This window comes from Eriocheir sinensis, chromosome 42 (assembly GCF_024679095.1).
Source record: "Eriocheir sinensis breed Jianghai 21 chromosome 42, ASM2467909v1, whole genome shotgun sequence".
Classification (NCBI taxonomy): Eukaryota; Metazoa; Arthropoda; class Malacostraca; order Decapoda; family Varunidae; genus Eriocheir; species Eriocheir sinensis.
The window spans coordinates 7857695-7874394 of record NC_066550.1 but is presented as its reverse complement, the minus strand read 5'-3'; the positions used below and the strand labels follow the sequence as shown (position 1 = coordinate 7874394).

General features: G+C 45.9%; 1 pseudogene; it reads right to left on the bottom strand.

The window, feature by feature from the left end:
* LOC127010211 (putative neural-cadherin 2) overlaps positions 1-16700 on the bottom strand; it is a 202096-nt pseudogene that overhangs the window by 75829 nt on the left and 109567 nt on the right.

Genomic DNA, 16700 nt, shown 5'->3' with positions numbered 1-16700 from the left:
TATCTATTTATCATCATATTTATCTTTTCTTTCAATGTCCTGTCTATATATTCCTATCTCTTTTTGTCTATCTATTCATGTATCGATCTTTCTGTTTATCTATTGGTCTCCGGCTATGCAAATCAGGTCTCGTTAGCAACCTGTTCTTACCTGAGTAATTACCTGTTAATTAGGAGAATGCTCAGGTGTGTGTGGGGGGGGGAGGGGAATGGGGGGGGGCAGGATGAGTGGGTGGTGGGAGGTGTGTGGGAGGTTGTGTGTGTGTGTGTGTGTGTGTGTGTGTGTGTGTGTGTGTGTGTCTATCATTCTGTCATTATGCATGTATGTATGTACGTTTTTTTTTATTTAACATGAAAATATAGATCAAGGAAAAAATCAAATCCGGATGGAATGGAAAGATAAAAAAAAGGAGATAAATATGAAGGAATGACAGATAGATGGATAAAGGAGGGAGAGAGGAAGAGGATAAAGGAAAAGGAAGAAAGGCAGGGAGAGAAGGAAGGTGGGAGGAGAGAAAAGGAAAAAGCAAGGAAGAAAGAAGGATAAATAAAGAAGAGAGAGAGAGAGAGAGAGAGAGAGAGAGAGAGAGAGAGAGAGAGAGAGAGAGAGAGAGAGAGAGAGAGAGAGAGAGAGAGTGCTGGGACCTGTCCTCTGGAATCTGTACATCGACGACCTGCTCAGGAGTCTGCCAGCAGTCTCTGCATACGCTGACGACTGCACGCTCTCCCTCTCCTACCCTCGCCAAGAAAGCCAGCAAGCGGTTGCTGAGGTCAACCAGCAACTACGCTTGATACGGGAGTGGAGGAGCGCTGGCACTTGGTGAACTTTGCCCTGAGAAGACTCAGGCGATGGTGATCTCGGTCCCCGGCAGCCACACAAGCTGTCGAAGGAAGGTGATGTTTGGCCCGTCACCCTCCCGCTCCAGGATTACGTCAGGATCCTCGGAGGGACTGGACCGAGAGCTGCGCCTCGACCGCCACCTGAAACACGTCGCCCACCAAGCCTCCCTTTACGTGTTCTCTGCCCTTCGTAGAGTGGCTAATTTCTCGACAAGCGAGGAATTATGCTCTTCACAAGGCCCAGGTAAGACCCTACCTGGAGTACGGGGTCTGACCTGATGTCCAGCGCTGCCACACACCTGCAGAGACTGGACAAGGTGGAGCGACGGGTGCAGCGACTGTTACAGGAGAACAACCCCCAGCCGCCTCCTCAGGATATTATACATCTAGACACTCTGGAGCAACGCCGGGACGTCGCTGCGCTGGTGGTGTTCCACAAGGCCCAGGTACAAGGAGTACCACACCTGGCGAGACTGAGGCTGTGAGAGATACGAGAACGGTACTCTCCAGCCACGAGCAGGTCGGGGTGCCGAGGTCACGCGCCAGCCAGCACCAACGGACCTTCACCTCCAGGGTGTCCTGCCCAGGAACACATTCATTGCAGCAGGGCCAACAGTGAGGGAAATGTCCACCCAGCAGGTAAAAGTGGCTGCTCACAGGTGGCGAGGAACATGCCCCACACCACTAGTGATGGTAAATACACAGTGAACAAGTGTAAAGGGCTTTTGAAATAATGCACGAGAAAAAGTGACATTTTAAGCCCTAAAAAGTGCACAGAGAAACATATGCTACTCGAACGATCGCATAAAGTGTCGTCGGCGAAATACAAATATGTTGTGTACAATAGATTCGTCAGTTTAAATAAAAAAGAGAGAGAGAGAGAGAGAGAGAGAGAGAGAGAGAGAGAGAGAGAGAGAGAGAGAGAGAGAGAGAGAGAGAGAGAGAGAGAGAGAGAGAGAGAGAGAGAGAGAGAGAGAGAGAGAGAGAGAGAGAGAGAGAGAGAGAGAGAGAGAGAGAGAGAGAGAGAGAGAGAGAGAGCGAGAGAGAGAGAGAGAGAGAGAGAGAGAGAGAGAGAGAGAGAGAGAGAGAGAGAGAGAGAGAGAGAGAGAGAGAGAGAGAGAGGAAGGTCAGGTTAGCAAAAAAAAAAAAAAAAAAAAAAATCGCGGTGAAAATTTGGGTCAACGAGGAAAAGAAACTGAAAATGAAAAGACGGAATGAAGGGAAGATGATGAAGGGAAGATGATGAAGGGGAAGGTGATGAAGGGAAGTAGACGAGAGGAGCATTTGATTTCCTATTGTTTGGAGAATCTTGAATTATGCAATGTTGTATAATTCAAGATCCTCATTCATCGCCGTCTTAGTCGAAATGCTGTCCTGGCTTCTGAAGGTCTGGGTTCGATGTGATGCATAATACACATCACAGAGGGCTAGGAATCGAACCTGACGTATTATTTTGAAATGCCCACTTTGAAAGCCTGTCAAATATGAACTTGCGTTGAAATGTTCAGTAATACGCCCTATATGTCGTATTACTAGACACATCGCCGCCTAAGAACACATATTTGACAAGGCTTTCGTAGGAGTTGTGGGCATTTCCAGGGGTAGTTTTATGACCCTGGTGGTAGTTTGATCCTTCCTCTGTACCGTGAACCTCAAGAAACACATATTTGACAAGGCTTTCGTAGGAGTTGTGGGCATTTCCAGGAGTAGTTTTATGACCCTGGTGGTAGTTTGATCCTTCCTCTGTACCGTGAACCTCAAGAAACACATATTTGACAAGGCTTTCGTAGGAGTTGTGGGTATTTCCAGGGGTAGTTTTATGACCCTGGTGGTAGTTTGACCCTTCCTCTGTACCGTGAACCTAAAGGAACACTCATTAGAACCCGACTGACCACCTCTTTGACCTTTAGAAAGAGCTGATGTGAGAAGCGAGTGTGTCTCATAATACCAACCTTCTATATTCCCAATCTCTCTACGGGTATGTGGCTCCTGAGTGATGACGCTTGGCTGTACCACTTTCTTTAGGTCTTGGGCTGTACCTTCGAAACTAACCGCGGGGTGTTCTGGAAAATACTCTCATTGTAATTTCCACTCAAAATTACCCAAAACAACCCCAACTTCACCTAACCTAACCTAACCTAACCTAACCTATCCTAACCTAACCTATCCTAACCTAATCCTCGAAACTAACCGCAGGGTGTTCTGGAAAATACTCCCATTGTAATTTCCACTCAAAATTACCCTAAACAACCCCAACTTCACCTAACCTAACCTAACCTAACCTAACCTAACCTAACCTAACCTAACCTAACCTAACCTAACCTAATCTTCGAAACTAACCGCGGGGTGTTCTGGAAAATACTCCCATTGTAATTTCCACTCAAAATTACCCTGAACAACCCCAACTTCACCTAACCTAACCTAACCTAACCTAACCTAACCTAACCTAATCTAATCTTCGAAACTAACCACGAGGTTTTCCTTAAAAATACTCTCATTGTAATTTCCACTCAAAATTACCCTGAACAACCCCAACTTCACCTAACCTAAACTAACCAAACCTAACCTAACCAGCCCAGTTCAAGAGCGGGCGCCACATACCCGTACATATAAGGGAAATACACAACCCGGACCTTCAGAAGCTAAAAGGTCGCCGCGCCATGCAGATGTCACTCCAGCGGCACTTAACCTGACACTCCGGCCCAGTGTGGACACGAAAAGGTGACCCGCTTACACTCCTGGTAGCTGGCAACGCATTTAATCAACATGCAATGGCACTTAGTGTATGTATGTATGTATGTATGTATGTATGTATGTGTTCTGCTACGAGGTTTCAGACTAACAAATAAATGGAAGATGAGAGACGGAATGAAAGATGGAAGAAGTGAGAGAAAGGGAAGGAAGGAGAAGGGTGGTGAGGGAGGGAGAGAAAGTATTAATTGTTGAAAGGAGGAACTTTGGGCGAGAGGGAGGGAGGGGTGGAGGGAGGAAGAAAGGGAGGGAAGGGAAGGAGGGAGGAAAAATGCGCTGGAAAACAAGGAAAATTAGGTAAGGAGGAGGGAAAGAGGGAGGGAGGGAGAATGTAAGGGGGGAGAGAGGGAGGGAAGTGGCTGAAACGAGGTGGAGGAAGGGGGGGGAGGATAGGGAGGGAGGGAGAGAGGAAAGAGGAAGGGAGAGGGAGGAGGAGGAGGAGAAGAACTTAAGAGAATAGGAAATAGATTCTTATAGGATGGAATGTTATGAAGAGAAAGGAGGAGGAGGAGGAGGAGGAGGAGGAGGAGAGGGAGGAGGAGGAGGAGGAGGAGATAAGACTGAAAAACCGAGAAAAAGGTGGCTGCTCTCTCTCTCTCTCTCTCTCTCAATGGTGTCGTGTGTATGTGTGTGTGTGAAATCAAATGCGAGAGAGAAAAAAGAAGAAAAATCAAATAAAACGTTAGAAAGTAAAAGACAAAGAAAATAAAGAAAGGAATAAGGAAAGAAAGAAAGAGAATAAGAAAGAAAACTATAACTACAAGATAAGGAATAAAAAAAGAAAAAAAAGATATTGAGAGAACAAAAAGGTCAAATTAAATACAAGGAAATAAAAAAAAGAATGAAAAGAAAAAAGAAAGAAAAAAAGACAGAGAAAGTACAAATGAGAAAAATCAACTGCAACATGAGTGAAGAAAAAGTAAAGAAAAAGGGAAAACCAGAATAAGAAAGAAAATAAAGAGAAAGAAAGAAAAAGAAAGAGAGAGAGAAAGGAAGAAAGGATCAGGTAATAGACATTAAACTCAAGTGGGTGGAAAAAATATCATGAGAGAGAGAGAGAGAGAGAGAGAGAGAGAGAGAGAGAGAGAGAGAGAGAGAGAGAGAGAGAGAGAGAGAGAGAGAGAGAGAGAGAGAGAGAGAGAGAGAGAGAGAGAGAGAGAGAGCGAGAGAGAGAGAGAGAGAGAGAGAGAGAGAGAGAGAGAGAGAGAGAGAGAGAGAGAGAGAGAGATAGAGAGAGAGAGAGAGAGAGAGAGAGAGAGAGAGAGAGAGAGAGAGAGAGAGAGAGAATGAGGAATACTCGACCTCAACATAATAAAGAAAATGAACGAAAAAAAGAGAAATAAAGATAGAGAGAACAAGGAAAAAAGAAAGAAAGGGAGAGAGAGAGAGAGAGAGAGAGAGAGAGAGAGAGAGAGAGAGAGAGAGAGAGAGAGAGAGAGAGAGAGAGAGAGAGAGAGAGAGAGAGAGAGAGAGAGAGAGAGAGAGAGAGAGAGAGAGAGAGAGAGAGAGAGAGAGAGAGAGAGACGGCTTGGTTAATTGGATGGCTATTTAACGCGTCATTACCCGCCAGTTTTTCGGACGACCCGCAAAAATCTGGACAAGTAGACAAAAATCCGGATCTGGGGCGATTCTCGGATGACGGAGAGGAATAGTGAGGCGACCCGGGGCAAAGAAAACGGAGGAGGGACAAAGAAGATGGGAGGAGGTTGAGGAAACAAGTGAATGGCATAGAAAACGAGGGAAGGAGGATGAAAAACACGAACGACATGGAAAATAAGGAAGGAGTTAGATAAGAAAGATGAGAAAACAAGGAATGAGGGAAACCGAGGGAGTAACAAAGAAAACGAGATAAAGACAGAGGAGGGAGAGAGGAAGAAAGCCAGAAAAGAGGAAGAAAAGAAGAAAATGACGCAGAAAACGAAGCAAAAGCAAAGAAAACGGGCGAGGGACAAAGAAGATGGGAAATGGACGATGGAAAACAAGAAAATGGCATAGAAAACGAGGGGAGGAGGAAGATGATGATAGGAAGAATGAACGAAACGAGGGAAAGAGGAAAACAATAACGGAATGACATAGAAAACGAAGAAATGGGAAAGAAAACGAGGGAATGACGAAGAAAACGGGAAAAAGGATAACGAAAACGAAAGAATGACAAAGGAAACGAGAAATATATTGAGAAAACGATGGAAATGATAAAGAAAACAAGAGAAAGACGCGGGCGAGTAGGTACAGATATCAGCTTTTCTTTCATTTTTTAAAATTTTCTACGCGAGTCATCGGCCACGGCAACAACCTTCCTGCAGAAACAGTTAGTACAAAAAACATCCAATCCTTTAAACATCAAATTGCCCGTTACTTTCGCCTATATCCTCCAACACACGCACATTTGATAAGGCTTTCCTAGAGGCTGTGTTAGTATTTCCACGGGTAGTTTTATGAGCCTAGTGATGGTTTGACAAGGCTTCTACACCAGGAACGTAAAAATACACTTATGAGACCCGACTAACCTCCTTTGTGGCATTTGGAATTAATTGTTATGAGAATCGAAAGCATAGCAAAAGGGATGGTTAATCTCTACCTGGCTAAGAGATGAAGCGACTATACCTTGCTAAAGCAGGTAGACTCATTTCAAAGGTATAATAAGCTCTGTCGCCTGCTCTTCCCTGCTTCTCGTGTTTCCATTACCGCTCCCTGACCCTGCCTCTCACCTCCATTATCTCTTCCTCCTCTTCCTCCTCCTCCTCCTTACTTGCTTACTCTGCTCCGGGCTCACCATTACCTCCTCCTCCTCCTCCTCCTCCTCTTCTCCTCCTCCTCCTCCACCATCACAATAATACCACCTTCGCGAATTTAACCACCACCACCACCACCACCAACACCTTCACCTCCAAAACTTACCTCCACCTTGAACGATAGTGAGAGTGAGTCTTCCACCCACCACCACCATCGCCACCACCACCACCTCCTCCTCCTCCTCCTCTTCCTTCTCCTCCTTCACCTCGTTCCTACATAATGCCACAATAAAAACACTGACCTATTTCTCTTCTTCCTCCTTCCTTCCTCTTTCTTTCCTTTCTTCCATCAGAATCAATAACAACCTCTTTTTCCTCTTCTTCCTCTTTCTCCCTTTTCTCCTTTTTTTCCTCTTCTTCCTTCCTCTTCTTTTTCTTTACCTCCCTCCTTTTCTTTTTCCTCTTATATCTTCCTCCTTCCTTTCATACTTTCTCTTCCCTCTTCCTTTCCTATTTTCCTCCTCCCATAAAACCCTTGCAATCTCCTCCTCCTTATTCTCCTTTTGTTTCTCCTTTTCCTCCTTCCTGTCCATTTCCTCTCTTCCTCCTTCAAAAGCAATGCAATCTCTTCCTCCTCCTCCTCCTCCCTTTATTCCTCTTCCTCCTTTACATTCACTAACAGCCTCCTCCTCCTCCTCCTCCTCCTTTCCACTTCCTCTCTTCTCTCTCTTCGTCCTTCAGCACAACTAACAACCTCCTCCTCCTCCTCCTCCTCCTCCTCCTCCTCCTCTGTTCCTCCTCTTCCTCCACCCCTTCACAAGTACCGCCCCCATCACTAACCAAAATCTCCACTCCTCCTCCTCCTCCTCCTCCTCCTCGTACCTACCTTGAGGATGGTGGCGGGCAGATGGGTGCTGTCTTCCTCCACCACAAGCGCCGTCAGGGGGGGGGAAGGGAAGGCGGGGGGGTGGTCATTAACATCCACCACGCTGACCTGTACCACCACCAGCGCGGCGCCCCCCCTGGCCTCCGCGCGCACCACAAGGTCATGCTGCGGGGGGAGAAGGGGGTGAGAAAAGGGGGGAAGAGGGGCTGAAGAGGGGGGGGGGGCAGCAGAAGGGAGGTGAGGGGAGGTAAGGGCAAGAGAAAGGTGGGGGGAAGAGGGCGAAAGAGGGGAAGGTGTGTACGGAGATTGAGGGGGGTGTGAGGGCGCGTGAAGAGGGGAAGTGAGGAGCCGTAGAGAAGGGGGAAGGGAAGAAGAGAGAGACGGGGAAGGTATGGGGCGGGTATAAAGTGCGGGGAGAGAGAGAGAGAGAGAGAGAGGGGGCGGGGTGATGGGGTGTAAATGAGGGAGGTGAGGGGACGTGGAGAGAGGGGGAGAAGGGAGAGGAAAGAGATAAGGTGTGGGAAGAATAATAGGGGGAAACATGGAAACATGGAAACATGGAAACGCAGGCAACAGAAAGCCTATTGGCTCATTACGAGGTTGCCCGTTCTGGTGATTTAATCTGCTCGACAGCCTGGGGCCTGGGGAGCAGATGAAAGCACCTCGATATTGAGGAGCAGATGAAAGCGCCTCGATATTGAGGAGCAGATGAAAGCAACTCAATATTCAGTTTACTCCCGACGCAGCGAAGTGACGGTCGATTCTATATTTGAAGGAGTTGATAGTATTCGCATTTACTACTTCTGAAGGAAGATTGTTCCAGTGACGGATGACTCGGTTTGAAAAGAAACTCCTTCCGATGTCTGTGTTACATCGACTAGACTGAATGGGTAAACCGTTATTTCTAGTTCTTAGGTTGGTTTGCAATTCAAAGAAATTGGAGTAATCGACGTTATTGAATTTTTTTAGATACTTGAAGACTTGAATCATATCTCCTCGTAGGCGTCTTTTCTCCAATGTAAAGAGATTGAGTCGCTTGAGTCGTTCCTCGTACGGTTGAGCCCTTAAGGTTGGTATCATTTTCGTGGCGCGTCGTTGAATCCTTTCCAGTAAATCAATGTCCTTTCTGTAATTAGGAGACCAGAACTGTACTGCATACTCGAGGTGCGGTCTTACCATGGAATTATACAAGGATAGCATCACGTCTGGCGTTTTACACTCGAAGTTCCTCGCTATGAACCCGAGCATAGTGTTGGCTTTGTTGTATGCTTTTGTACAGTGATTCGCGTGTTTCAGGTCACTGCTGATAGTGACTCCAAGATCCTTTTCCTCCTGCATCGCTTGCAGAGGTCTCCAATTCATGATGTATGTGTGGTTACTATTTCTGGACCCAATGTGCATGACTTTGCATTTGTCAACATTAAAGGACATTTGACATTTTTCCGACCATTCGATAATGTGATTGAGGTCTTTCTGAATGATTTCGCAGTCGGTCTTTGTGAGGGCCTTTCCCCCCACCTTAGTGTCATCAGCAAATTTCGATATTGTGGATTTCAGTCCTGATTCGAGGTCGTTGATATATATGATGAAGAGAATGGGTCCCAGCACTGACCCTTGAGGCACTCCACTAGTGACTGGAAGCCAATCGGAAGGCTGTCCGTTGAGTAGTACTCGTTGTTTTCTGTCGGTGAGCCAATCTCTTATCCACGCGATCAGATTGGCTCCAATGCCCGCCGAGTGCAGTTTCTTAAGGAGTCGCTCGTGCGGTACCTTGTCGAAGGCTTTCTGAAAGTCCAGGTATATAACATCACTGGGGATGTGGGCATCCCAGTTCTTATATATGCCTTGGAAGAAGTCTAATAGATTCGTTAGGCAGGAGCGCTTGTTTCTGAAGCCATGCTGGGTGTCGGAGATTACATTATTGTCTTCTAGAAACTTAACAAGTTTGTCTCTAATAATCTTTTCGAGTATTTTTCCTGCCACTGATGTCAAACTTATGGGCCTGTAGTTTAATGCAACGCTTTTGTCTCCTTTTTTGAAAATTGGTGTTACGTTCGCCATCTTCCAGTCTTCCGGGACCTTTTTCAATTGAACAGACTGGTTGAATATGTTAGTGAGTGGCTGAAGTATTTGTTGTTTAAGCTCTTTTAATAACCGCGGGGACAAACCGTCAGGTCCTGTTGACTTGTTCGTGTCGAGTTTATCCAAATACTCTTTCACTTCTTGGTCGCATATTGAGTCAATTTTCAGGGGCGTGATTCCCCTCGGCGGGTCAGGGTTCTCGGGCATGGTTTCGATGTTCTCGACTGTGAATACGGATGCGAAGTTACTGTTGAGGATTCTGGCCATCTGTTTACTGTCCTGAGTTGCAGCTCCAGTCTCGTCTGTCAGGGGACCAATATTTTGATTTTACTTTCTGTTTCGATCTGATGTATGTGAAGAATTTTTGAGTTTGTCTTGATGTCACGCGCTATTTGTTTTTCGTAGTTGCGTTTACTACTCCGAATAAGGGTGCGACAAGCTCTGAGGCTGTTGTGGTACTGAGTACGGGCTTCGGCCGTGTCATTCTCTTTCATTAGGTTATAATTCCTTTTTTTTAAGTTTACCGCCCTTTTTATTTCTCTGGTCATCCACGGTGGATCTACGGCACCATTTACTCGCCTGGGTTTCGTCGGCACTGTAGCCTTTTCTACTCCCAAAAGCTTATCTTTGAAGTTGTTCCACACGTTGTCGATTGTATTGTCGGTTAGGTGAAGTTGGTCCCAGGTCGCGGAGGAAGCAGCTCACGGGCTAGGTTGAAATTTGCTTTTTTGTAGTCTGGTATCACTGACGGATTGTCTACGAGTTTGTGACTTATGTTGACATTGAAACGGATTAAGTGGTGATCGCAACCGTTAATTTTTTCACCAACTTCACAGTCGCGAATGAGGTCCGGGTCACTTACTAATACCAGATCCAGCAGATTGTTTTCTCTTGTTGGTTGAGTTACAACTTGAGTGAGGAACGAATCCTCCACCATTTCTATAAGCCTGTTACCCTCTTGATCTCCAGTCAATTGTCCCCAGTCAATGTTAGGGCAATTAAAGTCCCCAATTATTATTGCTTGTTTACTTTGTGTTAAAGAGTGAAGCTCTTCGTACAGGGCAGTGTCATCGGCTGCTTGTTGTTTTGGAGGCCTGTATACGGTCGCAAGTGTTAGTTTCTTATTATTCGCAGTTATTTCCACATAGACGGAGTCGTAATTCTCTGCATCCTGTTTGTCTATTTTATGGCAGGGAGCGTACTTTTACGTAGCAAATTACCCTCCTCCTTTCTTGTGCATTCGATTTTTTGGAAGCTGTACCTGGGAAATGACAGTTCAGATACTAGATGTGCAGAGTTGGCCCAAGTCTCTGTGATGGCTACCACATCTGGTTTCTCAGTTGCAACATACGCCCCTAATTTCGTCCTGTTTGGGTAATAGACTGCGTGCATTTGTGTACAAAATGGAAATGTGACTACTGGTTTGGCCGCGTTGAGTTGAATGAGTTCGCTTGTCGGAGGCGTCGTTGGTTACACAGTTTCTTGCAAGCCGCATCGACGCTACGGTTCGGTTGATCAAGGGTTGCCTTTGCCTTGCCCTCGCCTCCAGTTTTTGAATAGCTGAGAAGCTTTCAACTGCATCGTTCAGGAGCCTTCCTAGCCGCGCCGAACCAACCTCGTTCAAGTGGAGTCCGTCCTCCCAAAACAAATCTGGGCGCTGGTTGAAGTGATGCCATGCGTTCGTGAACCCTACGCCTTCATCGTTACATAACTGCTTTAGACTAGTGTTGACGCCGTACGCTTTACTGTTGTTGTATCCGGCGAACGTATTGACTCTCGGTAGAATTCCAGAGACGATGATGTGGGGACTTGGTCTTGTATTTCCGAATGACTTGACGGTATTTTGCTAACAGGTCCTGAATTTGAGTTGACTGAAGGTCGTTGGTTCCCGCATGGATCAGATACACTGTGTCGTCCTTCGCATTTACTGAAACTGCATCGACAGCTGATTCAATATCGTCCAGTTTGGCTCCGGGGATACAGAAACGCTGCCGTGTCAACGTATTCCGACCACAAAACTCCGTAAGTTGGCCTCTCACCACACTGTCTCCAACTAAATTGACTCTAGTAGTTAGTTTGCCCATACCAGGAAACAGCGTCTGGTTCGTACAAGTGACAGCTGGTAGAATGGTCTTGTGATTTCTTCTGAAGGGCGCGAGGTACAAGGGAGCGCGGGCTAAGGTGGGTTTGGAAGTGGTGGTGGTGTTAGTAGGGGTGGCTGGGAAAGGGTGGAGGTGAGGTGGATGGAGGGAGATGTGGTATCAGAAGTGGAGGAGGAGGCGGAGGTTGAGTTCGTGTTGGAGGTGGAAGTGGAGGATGGAGTGGTGATGAGGATAGGGGAGGAGTCAAGGGTGGTGGAGGGAGACGAAGGGGTAGCGGTAGAAATGGGAGTGGTACTGTGGATGGAGGTGGATGGGGTAGGAAGGGAGGTGGATGGAGTAGAAGGAATGGTAAGGGTGGCGGCGGGATCAGGCGTTGCAGAGGAGTGGGGTGGTTGAGGCGAGGCAGAGGAGATCGTGTTGGAGGTGGAAGGGGAAGATGGAGTGGTGATGAGGATAGGGGAGGAGTCAAGGGTGGTGGAGGGAGAAGAGGGAGTGGGAGTGGATGAGGTAGCAAGGGAGGTGGATGGGGCGGAAGGAATAGTAAGGATGGAGGCGGTTTCAGGCGAGGCAGAGGAGGAGGAGGAGGTATGTAGGTGGGTCAGAACGTCAGAATATGAGTTTGAGGAGGAGGAAGCTGGAGTAGGAAGGGCGGGGAAAGAAGAAGAAGAAGAAGAATGAGGGGTAGGGAGTTGAGGGAAGGCCATCATGGTGTCCCAGATCAACGCATTGGAGCGTTGTAGTTCCTCGTTGGTTTTTTGTAGTGCCTGAATACGTAAGTCTAAGACACAGTACCTACACATCGAGTCGCTGGCTTGGTAATGAATCGCAGCATATTTCTTTGAACAATTACAGCAATTGAGATAGTTGGACGGCATGATTACTTCTTTTTTTAATTTTTATTTACTGTTGCAAGACGATATAATTGTGTGTTTTACAGTAAAGATGAATTTGTATCCGCGTGGACTAAGGTGAACACCTGAGGGAGGCGGCTTTAAATCGGTCGAGTCACGCGGAGAGTTTGAGGTGTGGCGTCTATGAGGGCCCGCACGTGTTTTCCCTCCGGGATTAAAATTCTCTGGGGGATTAAACTTTTCCTCCTTTTCAAAACAGGTGTGCTGGTATACGGGTCAAGCTTTGTACTTCTACGTTAGTGACAGATTTTCTACGTTAGTTAGACACAAGAAGCTCACTGTCTTTCACTGGGTGCTGTGTTAGGTCGTGCAGTTGTAATCCTACTGGGGAAAGACAGGAAACACAAAAAAAGTCGATATATAACTTAACCGCTCAGCTCAGCAGGGAAGTCCTCTCACTGTAAGGTAATCCTCGCAACACTTCAAACACTAGTTAGACGCGTCACAGCACTGAGTTAGACGTTAATTAATTAAGTTGAGTGGTGCTAAATCAGAAAAGTAAACAAGCACAGTTAGTCGTTCGATTTCTGAGAAGGCGTACGGGCCTATTTAAGTAACGGTTAATTAAAAACGTGGATGAACGGATTTCAAAAGTTGTGACGTTAAAATGTAACACACGGAGTCGATTCACACACAAAATAACAAGTGTCGTTTCACCAGACGAGGTGAAAAGCAAGGTTAAGGTTTGATGCCGCAGCAGCAGCAAGGTCAACGTCTGTCCCTTTGAGGAGGTCAGGCGAGACTGAGGCGTTTAGAAGAGGGGGAGAAGAAGGAGAGGAAAAGAAGGGGAGTGAGGGTGCGTGAGGAAGGGAAGGGGAGAGAAGGTTGAGGAGGAGTAAAGAGGAGAGATGATGGGGCATGGAAAAGGGGAAGGAAGAGAATAAGGGAGAGAAGGGAGAGAAAGGAAGGGGGGATGAGGGATAGGGAGGAGGGAGGAAGATGGTGAGGGGAAGGAAGAGAATGAGGGAGAAAGGGGAAAGAAAGGAAAGGGGGATGAGGGATAGGGAGGAGGGAGGAAGATGGGAAACATGGAAACATGGAAACATGGAAATGCAGGCACCAGAAAGCCTATTGGCTCATTACGAGGTCGCCCGCTTGGGTGATTTAATCTGCTCGACCGCCACTTGGGGCTTGGTGAGCAGATGAAAGCACCTCGATATTGAGGAGCAGATGGAAGCCCCTCGTTATTCAGTTTACTCCTGACGCAGCGAAATGACGGTCGATTCTATATTTGAAGGAGTTGATGGTATTCGCATTTACTACTTCTGAGGGAAGATTGTTCCAGTGGCGGATGACTCTGTTTGAAAAGAAACTCCTTCCAATGTCTGTGTTACATCGACTCGATTGAATGGGTAAACCGTTATTTCTAGTTCTTGAGTTGGTTTGCAGTTCAAAGAATTTGGAGTAATCGACGTTATTGAACTTTTTTAGATACTTGAAGACTTGAATCATATCCCCTCGTAGGCGTCTTTTCTCCAATGTAAAGAGATTGAGTCGCTTGAGTCGTTCCTCGTACGGTTGAGCCCTGAAGGTTGGAATCATCTTTGTGGCGCGTCGTTGAATCCTTTCCAGTAAAGCAATGTCCTTTCTGTAATTGGGAGACCAGAACTGCACTTCATACTCGAGGTGCGGTCTTACCATGGAATTATACAAGGATAGCATCACGTCTGGTGTTTTACACTGAAGTTCCTCGCTATGAACCTGAGCATAATGTTGGCCTTGTTGTATGCTTTTTACAGTGATTCGCGTGTTTCAGGTCACTGCTGATAGTGACTCAAGATCCTTTTCCTCCTGCATCGCTTGCAGAGGTCTCCCATTCATGATGTATGTGTGGTTACTATTTTGGGACGCAATGTGCATGACTTTGCATTTGTCAACATTAAAAGACATTTGCCATTTTTCCGACCATTCGATAATGTGATTGAGGTCTTTCTGAATGATTTCGCAGTCGGTCTTTGTGAGGGCCTTTCCACCCACCTTGGTGTCATCTGCAAATTTCGATATTGTGGATTTCAGTCCTGATTCTAGGTCATTGATATATATGATAAAGAGGATGGGTCCCAGCACTGACCCTTGAGGCATTCCACTAGTGACTGGTAGCCAATCGGAAGGCTGTCCATTGAGTAGTACTCGTTGTTTTCTGTCGGTGAGCCAATCTCTTATCCACGCGATCAGATTGGCTCCAATGCCCGCCGAGTGCAGTTTCTTAAGGAGTAGCTCGTGCGGTACCTTGTCGAAGGTTTTCTGAAAGTCCAGGTATATAACATCACTGGGGATGTGGGCATCCCAGTTCTTATATATACCTTGGAAGAAGTCTAATAAATTCGTTAGGCAGGAGCGCTTGTTTCTGAAGCCATGCTGGGTGTCGGAGATTACATTATTGTTTTCTAGAAACTTAACAAGTTTATCTCTAATAATCTTTTCGAGTATTTTTCCTGCCACTGATGTCAAACTTATGGGCCTGTAGTTTAATGCAACGCTTTTGTCTCCTTTTTTGAAAATCGGTGTTACGTTCGCCATCTTCCAGTCTTCCGGGACCTTGTTTAGTTGAACTGACCGGTTGAATATGGTAGTGAGTGGTTGAAGTATTTGTTGTTTAAGCTCTTTTAATAACCGCGGGGACAGACTGTCGGGTCCCGTTGACTTGTTCGTGTCGAGTTTGTCCAAGTACTTTTTTACTTCTTGGTCGCATATTGAGTCAATTTCCAGCGGCGTGATCTCACTCGGCGGGGCAGGGCTCTCGGGCATGGTTTCGATGTCCTCGACTGTGAATACGGATGCGAAGTTACTGTTGAGGATTCTGGCCATCTGTTTACTGTCCTGGAAGGAAGGAAGGAAGAGAGAATGAAGAAGGGAAGAAAGGAAAAAGAAGAAAAGAAGGAAAGGAAGGAAAAAAAGAAAAAAAGGGAGAAAGAGATAGAGAAAAAAAGATGGGGAGAGAGAGAGAGAGAGAGAGAGAGAGAGAGAGAGAGAGAGAGAGAGAGAGAGAGAGAGAGAGAGAGAGAGAGAGAGAGAGAGAGAGAGAGAGAGAGAGAGAGAGAGAGAGAGAGAGAGAGAGAGAGAGAGAGAGAGAGAGAGAGAGATAAAGTGGGAGGGAAAACAACATCCATTAACTCCACACACACACACACACACACACACACACACACACACACACACACACACACACACACACACACACACACACACACACACACGCACACACACACACGCACACGCACACACAATAAGAGAGGGAAAAAAAACCCAAATGACAATCGGCTTAGGATAAAAAGGCGATAAAAGGCGATAAAAAAAGGATAAAAAAGGATAAAAAATAGACACGAAATCCCACAAGCCTTTTTTTTTGTTTCTTGGTCTTTTTGTAGCTCCTCCTCCTCCTCCTCCTCTTCTTCTTTATTCTCCTCCTGGTCTTCCTCTTCTTCTATACCCGTCTCCTCTTGATTTTCCTCTTCCTCTTCCATATTCTTCTTCTCTTCTTGGTCTTCTTCCTCTTCCTCTTTCTTTCTTCTATTCTTTGTTTTCTTCTTTCTCTTCTTCTATACCCTTCTCCTCCTCCTCTTGATTTTCCTATTCCTCTTTCATATTCTTCTTCTTTTCTTGGTTCTCTTCCTCTTCCCTGTCCTCCTCCTCTTCCTCTTTCTTTCCTCTATTCTTGTTTTCTTCTTTCTCTTCTTCTATACTCTTTTCCTCCTCTTCATTTTCCTCTTCCTCTTTCATATTCTTCTCTTTCTCTTTGTCTTCTTCCTCTTCCTTTTCGCTGCCCTCCTCCTCCTCTTCGTTTTTCTTTCCTCTATCCTTCTTTTCTTCTTTCTCTTCTCCTCTTGGTTTACTCTTCCTATTACCTCTTCTTCTTCTTCTTCTTTTGGCATTCTTCCTCTTCCCTTTCCTTACCCTTCCTCCTCTTCCTCTTTCTCCTCCAACTCACACTATTTCATTTTTTCTACCTCTTCCTCTTTTTAAACTTTCTCTTCTTCCTTATCTCCTTCTGTTCCTCTTCCTCCTCTTTCTTACACTGTTTTCTTCTCTCTACCTCCTCTTCCTTTTCTTCTTCTTCTTATACTTTCTCCTCTTCCTGTTTCTCTTCCTTCACCTCCATGTTGACTTTTCTTTTGTTTTCTTATTTTTTGTTTTTTTCTTCCTCTTCCAACTCTTCCTCTTCTTCCTATTGTTTTCTTTCCATTAATTTCTTTTACTTCTCCTTTCCTTCTCCTCTTCCTCTTACTTATTTTGGCTTTCCTCCTCCTCTGCTCTTCTTTCCTCTTGTTTCTCCTCCTCTTCCTCTTACTTATTTTGGCTTTCCTCCTCCTCTGCTCTTCTTTCCTCTTGTTTCTCCTCCTCTTCCTCTTACTTATTTTGGCTTTCCTCCTCCTCTGCTCTTCTTTCCTCTTGTTTAT